Below are 8,657 nucleotides of genomic sequence, written 5' to 3' on the forward strand. Positions count from 1 at the left end.
GTCACTAGGTGTTTGGGGTTGTTCAGCATCTGACATCCTCGCCCAGGTGACATGATAAGGCTTGATGAGACCCCCCAGACTGTATCTGGGTACCTCTGCCTCAAACCTATGGCTCACCTCCCTGATCCACAACCATCTAGACTCCCTCTCTCCACAGCATCAGCAACAGCCCTCTTATCCCTCGGCCTCTTTGATCCCTGAAATAGTGAAGGTCCAATACAAAGACCTCCCTTCAAAGCACCTGTAACCTACTGCAAACATTTCCAAACTCCTAGAATAGTACAATAACCAAGTTTTATGTGCCCAAAGCACCATCTCAGTCCATTACAACTAAAGTAAGTCAGTTTAAAATGTACACATCATTTGCATATCATAACATATTATTTCTACTGTTGCCGCAACAAAGTAAAAACTGATTTTTATCATAGATTAATCTCAGCTAAGGTTTTACATACGGTATCAGTTTCTGGCATTATGTTTTAACAACGTAAAGGTCCCTTTAAATGTTTAAAAGACTTCATTACCCATAATCCCTGTCCTGTTTTCTACTGGTACCTTATTTACATGGGTTTGTTTGTCTGTTGACTAACTTGTTAACTTTTTTACATATGTTTTATGCCAGCACCCATAAACATCATTCATTATGACCTGATGTATAGAGGTGGTTATTTCTGCAATTAACTTATTAGATCAAATATAGTTGTTTATGCTTTCTGGAGCCTTTTTAACAGTATTTATATGCAAAGCAGGCCCCTCTGTCACAGTACTGTACCCTGATGGCACTACATGACTGCACTTTAAATGAATTAATGAACAATTTGCACTTCCATGTGAAAAGAAGTCTTTCTTCGCTTACTTTTAGTTTAAAATGAAAACTTTGGGAGGATTATTAAAATGTGCGAGTGCCAATATATAGCCAGATTTCATTTTTTTTCACAGCATTAAATGTTTTGTTATTTATTTTGCAAAATGCACTGAAATCCTTCTACAAACCCTTATACAAAAATACATTAAATGATACATTTGCATGGTGGAATGAAGGCATGAACTGTTTTACAGATTGAAGAAAAACAATTACAGTGACAGACCGTAATTAACTTAATATTTTTCTTTCGAAAACATCTTTACTGTTTTCATCTTACCACCTTGTTTGAAATACCGTGATTAGCATTAGAGGCTGTTGCATTAACAGCACTGAATCATCCCCCTGTGTGTTATTGCACTTGTTTACACACTAGGCACCGGAAGGGGCCTCTCAATCCAGACCATTTGAAAAAAAGCAAAACTGATACATTAATTGACATACAGCCGTAACAGGTAGGAATAATAATTTAAGTAGAGATTTTTTTAAACTTTAAATGTTTTCTCAATGCTGAAACAAAACAAGTATGCACACACACACACACACACACATTTTCAGAACCGCTTGTCCCATACGGGGTCACGGGGAACCGGAGCCTACCCGGCGGCACAGGGCGCAAGGCCGGAGGGGGAGGGGACACACACATGAAACCAAAAAATGAGAAAATGGAAAATGAATGAGTGAAGGAGTGAATGAATGAACAAATGAATGAATGAATGAATGAATGAATTAAAGAACACAATACTGTTTATTCTAATATAGTGCTCCACCCTGAAGACAAGGAGAACAGTAGTGCAGTAGGTAAAGATGGTGCCGAACAGCTCCTTTGCTGCTTGGTAGTCAAGAAGTTTGAGTTGAGGTTGGTATCTTTCTCGCTGTGTTTACACCCCTCAGACATGCACGGGCAAACCCCTTTCTTTCTTCCCTTGCCTTGGAAGCCATGTAAGTTGGAATCGATGGCACTTCCTTTCATCCATCCATCCATCCATCCATCCATCCATCCATCCATCCATCCATCCATTCATCCATTTTGAGGACAGACTCAATACATTTGTCAGGTTAAGGATAAAACAAATAACAAACCACCCCATGTGTTTGTGAGACATTATGTATGAAAGCAAGAAGTACTAAGACAAGGGCAAAGGCAAATGAATAAATGCTTCAATAAACATAAGAAAGGAATAATCATTAATGATGATTAATTGATTTACGATGATGGAGTGATGATCAACCAGTGACAGAGGAGAGGAAAAGATCCTAGATGACCTCAAACTGCAGGAAATAAATCTTGGGTTGGGGGGGCATGGCCAGATGAAGCATAAATTGATGACCTAGACCAGTTGGCTGCCCATCCTCTCAGGTGCTGGGTACATTGTTTTAGAGGGGATACCTTGTTCTGTGATAGACTGACATCCCCTCCAGGGTATACCCTACCTAGAGTAGTCCCCCGTGTTTTAGGGATTGACTCCGGACCTTGGAGAAATGGTTAATGATAGTGAATCAGTGTGTGTGTCTGTCTAGCAAACTTTAAAGAAGGCATCCCACAGGTCCATTATCAGTGGCGATGAAAGCACTGACAAAGGACGGGCAGGAGCGCTCACTGCCGTTTGAATTACTGCTGTGAAGGACAGACCACCTGCTTAGTAATGACTCCCTCCACTTGGGCTTTTTCCACACACATTTCCTGGCATAAGTTCCCACAGCAAGTGCAGACATTTAGGACACACAAAGAAGGACACCTTGTGACAGAGGAGTCCTTTCGAAGAGGGACGACAGAGGTGTGGAACATCAGAATAAGCTAATTATCGACTCTGTATTCCCTGGTTTGCTATTGGTTAAACTATTTCTCAATATGCAAATTAGGTGAGGTAGTTACTTTGTAAGAGTAGTAGCAAAGGCTCAGTCAAATGCACCTGGGGTGTGATGTGTACCCTGTGATGTTCTTCTCTCCCCCTGTCACCACAGTGTGTGTTTGGTCATGAGATCTCTGGATTTGGAATGCATGCGGTCCACCGTCACAGAAAGTGCTGGAGCCGTCAGCTACTGGAGTAAACAGCAGGAAGTCAGTTATTAACCAAACAGTAAAATGCTTTTTTTTGGTGGCATGGTCAAGCTAAATGTGGAATTTAAGAAAAAAGCAGAATACAATGGAGCAGCCCCTGTGGGGAAAGGTGGGTCAATGAGTTGCGCAAGTGGCTCCTAGCACCGGAGCTGCGAGATTGGAGAGTCTGTGTGCAAATTGCATGGTTTCCCCGTGTCTGTATAGGTTTCTTCCTACAGTCTAAAGACATGTGTTTCAGGTGAAGTGGTAGCTCCAAACTGCCCCTAATGCAGGAGCAAATGAGTGTCAGGGTGCATCTGATGCTACTGGTATGGACTCTGCATCACCGTGACCCTCCATTGAACAACTGGCTATTGATGATGAGCCAGTACATTTGCCATAAGCACTCTTCTCCTCGAAACAAACAAGCCAAAATAAAAATCTGCGAGTGCTCCTCGCTGCATCTGCATATACTCATGTTTGTTATTTAAATATTTATCTGGAGAAGAGGGAGAAAAGCAGGTCAGAATTGAAACAGCTGTAAATGGAACATCTGGCTAGGCCCGTCTCTCAGCCATTAATGAAATATGGAGATGAGTTCGACTTCAAAGGGAGCTGCGCCTTTGTGGCGGCCTGGTCCCCAGCCGGTGGCAGCCCCGCAGACCCCGCCCACCGACCTGCCGCCGGCCTCCCGGCGCACCGAGCTGCCAGCTTGTTAACGCCTGCAGTCTAGTAGCGCCTGGCAGCTGGCATCATTAGAGATCAAACCCAGCAAGACCGTGGGTGCTGGAGATCTCGCTGCTGCCGGGAGGTGATTAGATCACGTCGTGCACACCAACGTCCACGGTGAGGTGTCCATCCACTGCGACGTCCACCTTTGATAACCCCGGACTGGTGCTGCATTCTCCGGGGATGATGCCAGTCTGTCGCCGAATAATGGAATAACTGAAAGCTGCTTTGGAGGAACGCCCCAGCTAAACTGATAATAAAGAAGAAGAAACTAATTTAACTAGTATCACATGTTTTACTCAGTCTTTTTTCAGTCCTTGATCTCACTACAAGCTTTCTTCTTCATAGCTCTCCTTGAATGAACGACAGTCCTGTAAGGAGGATCCTGTGAGCTTACAGATCCATGCTGAGCCAGGCCAGGGAAATACAGACACCCCTTGACTTACGCAAACAGCCCGTTCTTCAACCCCTCACGTCAGTCAAAAGTTATGTTCCCCCTCTTCCCCCCGTTCAACATTATAACATTAATAATTTTTTCATCTCAGTTATTACACCTTGACGTTTCTTCGTTATTATTGTTGTTTTCATGCTAGCTGCTCCTTCCGCTGCTCCTTTATACGTGCAGCATCTTTCACTATCGTATTTATAGTCGATACGACTAAACCTGGTTCCCGTGCTATAGACCATAATCTTTGTCCACCTTCATACTTCCTTTTTATTTTCAATTTCATCCCCAAATCGATTGCTGGATGCTTGCAAGATGCTTCTTGTTTTCCTTTAAGTGCATGTTTACCTTTATTTATTTAGCAGATGCTTTTCTCAAAAGCGACTTCCAATGAACTCTATGTAGTGTTATCAGGCCACACACCTCATTCACCACAGTGATTTACACTGCTAGATACACTACTTACACTGGGTCACTCATCCATACATCAGTGGAACACACACACTCTCTCTATCACTCACACACTATGGGGGAACCTGAACAGCAAGTGCTTAGACTGTGGGAGGAAACCAGAGCACCTGGAGGAAACCCATTCAGACACAGGGAGAACATGCAGACTCCACACAGACTGAGTGGGGATCAAACCCACATCCTCTCGCACCACCCAGGCGCTGTGAGACAGCAGCACTACTCATTGTGCCACCATGCTGCCACGAGGAACTATGAATAATGAAAACGGTTGAAAAAAATACGAAAAAAGCAGTACACTAAGGAGAGGAGATTTATTCACGACTGAAAACATGTAAGAACTGGGAAGGTGAAGCTACGTGCCTTGTCCGGTTATGCCGACTTGGGCATCACGTATTTCGGATGTTTTGCGTAAAATAAAAGTGCTGTCTGTAAATAACGTGTATGTCGGGAATTTTTTCCGTAAATCTGGATTTACATAAGTCAAGTTTATGCAAGTAGAGGGGTGTGTGTACAGTCGGTAACGGCACCATCCGGGCTTTGCCAGAACAGCATATCATGGTCACACCCGTGTCTCTCTCCATCTGCGAAGGGACCAGTGCTCTGCTTGTCTGCTAAGATCACCTTGGTCACCTCCACTCACACCAAAATGCCTGTCTTCTTCACATTTAGCAGTGTCAGCTTACACTGATTTATCCATTTATACAGCTGGGTTATTTAGCTAAGTACCTTGCTCAAGAGCACTTTAACCAGCAGTGGGGTTCAAACCTGCAGCCTCCCAGCCCAAGGGTGGTAGCTGCACCCACTACACCACCGGGTTGCCCCTCCTGAGTTCTCTTGTTTTGCAGCCCTGCTAGAGTGGGAGCCGCTCCTGATTCTGGTGCCGTAGGATAATTATTCACAGCAATGTTTTTAATTAACAGTATCGTGGATAATTATTGTCCACGTAACGGGATAAGCGCGAGAGTCCGCCGTCTTCGGCCTCGAACGCACATTTACGCAAGGAGCTCCCTGTGAATATTGAGCCGCGCTCCTTAACAAGTTTACCTCGGATCCCAAGAAAAATGCAGAAACGGCGAAGCAAAGGCTCGCTCTGTCGCCACTGAATCCAGGAGGCGCACTTCGAATGTTTGCGTGTCGTTCACGCCACATAACGTGCAGCCGGTGCTCACATAACCATTCGGATAATAGAGATGTTTTCTTGCTGTTTTTCCAAAGCCCATTTCATGGTGGAGATCATTACGGAAACTCAATGTTGAAAAACAACTCACCAAATTTCACGAGATGTGCCTGGGGAATGTTATTGGGTTTGTCTGTCAGGATGAAAATGACACGGCCAGTCATTATATCTCAGTGAACGTGTGCAATAACCGCACCGGAGTGCACGTGCTGTTGTGTGAAAGCGGCTTCGAATTTGGCTGAACGGGCCTGGAATTGATTGATTCGTTAATGCAGAATTGCATTCTGTGTTTGACAAAATGGTAGTTGGACATGAGAAAAATACAATATATTACATGTAATACACACATTTATCGGACGATTTTCTCCAAAGCGACGTACGTCTCATAGAAAATACAACGTGTTCACTACATTAACAGAAAGAGAAACGTAGTTGCAGACGTAGACATAGTCGTAGACCTGTCAAGTACAGTTAGTTTCTTTCCACCATATGATCCAATGTTCATCACACTAGTAGCTGTATAAAATTTTGTTCGAATATCCACGATTCCCGATCTCCTTCCTAGTAATGATGGTTTTTTTTTCCAGATACATATAAACACTTATGTTACGTTACACATATACATACGTTTAACCAGAACAGACTGAAGAAGGACAATTATTTTCAAGTGCGCTCACGATTTTTCTTTGCAGGGGACCCCGGCTACACCACACCTTTTCACTAGGGGGAGGTAGCAGCATTTTAAACGCGCAGCTCCCATTCGAACCACTCGGTTCGAACCGTCGCTGAGGTTTGAGCAGAGCACAAACTGTCCTACATTAAGGCTCCCCGGTTCTTCCGCAGATGATCTATGCTGGGAGCGGATTCCGATCGCCCGATGCGAGGGCAACCTGCTCCCCAAATCAGACCATACATTATCCCTCCATCCGCTGACGAACGGCAGAAACGACAGAGGCCAGGAGGTTCCTCACTGCATCCAATATGGATGCTCTAATGAGTTTAATTAAGTCAAAAATTAATTATGCAACAGACTAATGGTGCGGCTTCATCGCACTGATGTTAACAGCTCCATTAATGCTGTAAACATCAGCGAACGTGTTTCTGCTTAGAGTAACGCACTGCTGATTTTATTGCTAATGGCAATACTTCATTCCGAATAACACAAATCATAAAATATGAGAGGCATACATGTTGGCTGACTGAATTGAATTGGCACTTTTTAAACACAGGAGTAACGGGTATCACTGTGGAGTATCAATGAGCTTTAGATCGATGCAAATATTTTCTGCATATATATCATATATACATGGCACATCATCTATTTATAAATAAGTAGACATATGCATATTCATGACATATGTATGTATCTATAGATGTAGTATGTATGTCTGCAAGTATATATGTATATACTGTATATATAGTGCTGCTTGAATGTATGTAAAGCCCCTGTATCTATTAGTTTTAACACAAAATGGCTATTGAATGAGAAACAGTCTTTCTCATGTGACATAATAGGTGTATAACAACCAGTTCCATATGTTATTTAGAGGAAATCACATGTAGTAGAAATAAAGAAGCAGTACAGGTGCAAAAATAGGTGAACCCCAAGTTGCACTGGTAAAACCAAGTAGGTAAGTAGAGTCAGAGGTGTAAATCATAGTCACTCATTCATTTTATCAGTTTAACACTAAACATTAAGATTAAAAAAATTTAATATTTTAAACAGGAACATTTATCTTTCCTGTAAGGTTCACATCCTTTCAAGGAGTACTGTACATACTCTACATATGTTCCTGCGGCTCTTGTTTTGCTCTCTTGCTGAGGGTGGAGCTCAGCAGACAGCGGTTCCCACATCTCAATATTTATTGTGCAGTGACAAGATGCGTCGGCTAAATGGGCCGGGAAATTGTAATCTCCTTAATTTGCTTAAACGTATTCTATACCACATATCTCTGTGTTCGTCTTGCTCTCAGCTGGCAAAGACAGTCTCTTTAAACGGCAGCCCTGCCCTTAATCATTTTCTCCAGAAAACCTCATTACATACTATATGTCATACATTATATTTACTGTATACTCAGCACATAACAGCATAGCAAAGTTACAGTCATGTTTCCATCAACTGGAGGCTGAACAATGTGACCTGTTCTCAGTGTAATAGTAAATATTAATTAGGGGGACAAACACAAGTACAACGGCACAAGACAGGCCGAGTTCACCAAAATATATGGGCCTGACTTTTAAAGTCAATTTTTCAGAAATATTTTGAATGAGTTTTCAAAATGATGAAATTTACAAATACTTATTGCCAACACTTGTCCAGTATTAGGGAGGGGGACAGAAATACTCTCGATGGATAGATAGAATTCTTCTACATAATTTTGGAGGGAAAAATTTGGCCCTGCTCAAGCCTTCGCACCCATAAACTGAAAATGACAAAATATTTGTCATTAGTGCACACAGTTTCCGAAACAGGCTGTTGTCATTTTCTCACTCTCTCTTAATCATTCATTGAAGGACTTTTATTTAATGAAGTCTGAAAATAAACATATTTTCTTTGCCTTGTTGTCAGCTGGTAGTGTAGTGGTTGGAGGTGCTGCCTTTGGACCCAACGGTTGCCAGCTTGAAGCCTACCTCCAGCTGTAGTACCTTTGAGCAACGTACCCATTCGAAATTGCTCCAGTGAACTTGCCCAGCTGTATAAATGATAAATAATTGTAAGTAGCTTGATGTTGTAAGTCACTCTGGGGAGAAGAGTCAGCTAAATGAATAAATGTAAAGAGAAGAATACCAGGGTGATTTCAACAATGACGGTTTTGCTCCAATAATAATAATGCAGTAAACAAAAACTAAACAGCTAATTTGACTTGGGCCTTTAATTATTTATTAAGAGCTCCAGCTGGTCGGTATGTGAAGAGACCTCAGATGCCAGCAT

Source organism: Scleropages formosus, chromosome 20, assembly GCF_900964775.1.
Source record: "Scleropages formosus chromosome 20, fSclFor1.1, whole genome shotgun sequence".
Lineage (NCBI taxonomy): Eukaryota > Metazoa > Chordata > Actinopteri > Osteoglossiformes > Osteoglossidae > Scleropages > Scleropages formosus.